Here is a 2808-nt window from a genome sequence, read left to right on the forward strand (position 1 = left end):
TTTGCAATACCATGTGTGGTGAAGGGTATTGAATTTCCCCATGCACTATGTGACACAGAAGCATCAGTCAGCATACTACCTAAGGTTATGGCAGATCAGCTGGGTCTGAAAATAGAGCCTTCATCAGAATCTTTCAACTTCGTGGACCTTTCAGAAAGAAGCTCAGGAGGCATCATAAGAGACCTTGAGGTACAGATTGGTAATGCCCTTGTCCCAGTAGATTTTCATGTCCTGGACATCAAGCTTAACTGGAACTCTTCACTTCTGCTTGGAAGAGCTTTCCTAACTACAGTAGGAGCTTTATGTGACATGAACACCAACAGATTGTTTCTGACACTGATAGATCCAGACGTCCACTATGACCTAGTTCGAGTTGTAAGACAACATGTTAACCTCATGGAGCTTGGAAATGATCTTGGCTACATTGCAGCATGCCATTGTGGAGCAGAGTACGAAACCGAGTACTCAGAATCGATCGACACTCACACTGTCTCATCGATCGATTCCAATGAGTCAACGACGACCGATGAACGCTATCCCACATCGCTCAACGGGAAGCAACCGGTATACCACTTCACATTAACAGATCAGTGTTATCCATATTTTGCCTTTCAACAACCCAACAACAGAGGACGAGACGACTATTCAATAGGCAGTTGGGCAGACAGTGGATTCCATGAAAGTTTTGCAGTAGAGACTGTAATTCCTTCAACCAATGAGAATCCTACTGAGGAGTATGATGAGGAATACTGGAAGGAAAGAGCCATTGAGATTGCAATGCAAGATGACAGATATTCACGCCATTCCTTCCACAACACGTCTCCACCATCGATCGACAGAGTCCATTCCGCATCGATCGATACTCACCCTCATCCAGCAAAACAATCTTGCGCATCGATCGATACCACACCTGATACATCGATCGATATTAAGACCGTCGCCTTCGAAAAGGAAAAAGGGAATATTCTAATTCCAAACAGGTTTACCAATACCTATATAACGAGTTTTGCACCCCAGATCACTTCTCACAACACAGAAGCAGAAAAGATGAATGCTCCCACAAATCAATCAGAAGGAACATCTAGATAGAGCATTCAATCCAAAAACCCTAATTCTCTATTTACTAAAAAGAATATGAGCATTGATTATGATTTTATAACTCCTGATGAATTTGGTATTTTCAGAGACTCAGATGGCCATGCAAGAGCTATGGATGGAAGGATTCTACAAGTATCCAGAGAGGACATACCAGATATTTTTCAAGTGGCCAATGGACCAGACAACTTGTTTATGCAGCAACGCAGCATTTCAGACACCAATTTCGCTGTTCCAGACGAATATCCAAGAGCCAACACAACAGGAATTGGTTCACACCAATCATGCAGACCTGTTGGCCACGCATCGATCGACAAGGTTGCTTCTACATCGCTCGACAGTGTAACACCAACGTCGCTCGATACGGCACCCTCACCATCGATCGACAGACGTTACGAATTTGGACATCGCGCTTACGAAATCTATGAAGCCATAAAGTTCAAATGGGAACAAAAGGACGAATATGGTGTCTACAGAGATGAGTCTGGATATGCGAGGAGCGTAGCTGGTGAGATGATCCCTGTTACCAAGGAAAACATCAGAAAAATTCTGGAGAGAGCATCCCTATTTGAAGAGAGTCACATATGTCTTCCAGAACATGCCACTTCCTTCACACCTACAAGACTGGCACCAGAGATCTACACTAAAGATGGATCAATGAGATGGTGACTGGTATTTGTGGAGTTCAGGAAAAGCTAGGAGATGAACTCAAGACATTGGTAGATGACACCCATCAACCTTTGGACAGAGGTTCCAATGATCTTTTCAGAAGTATGGCAGAGATGAGGACAGAGATTGAGAGTATGCAGCACAACCTTGAGAAGGAAGCTACGACATCCCCGTCTATCGATGCCAACAAATCAACATCGATCGACGTCAAGCCACAGACATCCCAGATTCCTGCAGAACCGGAAAGTTTGGCAGAGAAGAAAGATGAATGGGAGATCGCATAAATCAACATGAGAATTAACGACGTATACAACCCTCTCAACATCAACGTGGACTGGTTGAGCACGAGAATTGATCTGCTACAGCAAGAGCTGGACACCATTCGCATGAAAGATCCACAACCAGCCACATCGATCGATATCTGCAACATCACATCGATCGACACAAGGTTCGCAGCCATGGAAGATATGTTAAAATCTTATGAGGATATGCACGACCGTTTCACCTCACCTATCATGCGATACTTGGACACCTTGTCTACACAGATAATGAATGTCCAGAGGGACATTGGTAAGCTTAATGATCAACATGATTTTCAGGAAGAAGGTTCAACATCGATCGATAGGTTCCGTAGGACATCGCTCGACGGCAAGAAACCTACAGAACATCTTCCCTACACAGAAGCAGAAGTTGATCAGATCACATCAAAGCTTTACACAGCTATAGACAACATGGAGGATCGATTTGAGAAGCGATGTGATGACATCTATTTTCCATTCGACGTCAAACACAGTGGACTAGATAGCCAAGCAGAGTGGTTACAGAAGGAAGTCAAAGCCATTCAGAGGCAACTCGCATCTCAACATCAGATATCAGCATCAATCGACAGAGCACACTCCAAATCGATCGACAGTACACACCATCAACGATCGATAGACACTTGATCACATCGATCGATACCACGTCTACACCAGACGACGAGCAGCTGATACAAAACAAAGTGGAGTCAATGCATAAGGAACTGAATGAGCTATCAGCATACGC

This window comes from Brassica oleracea, unplaced genomic scaffold (genome assembly GCF_000695525.1).
Source record: "Brassica oleracea var. oleracea cultivar TO1000 unplaced genomic scaffold, BOL UnpScaffold00913, whole genome shotgun sequence".
Taxonomy (NCBI): Eukaryota; Viridiplantae; Streptophyta; class Magnoliopsida; order Brassicales; family Brassicaceae; genus Brassica; species Brassica oleracea.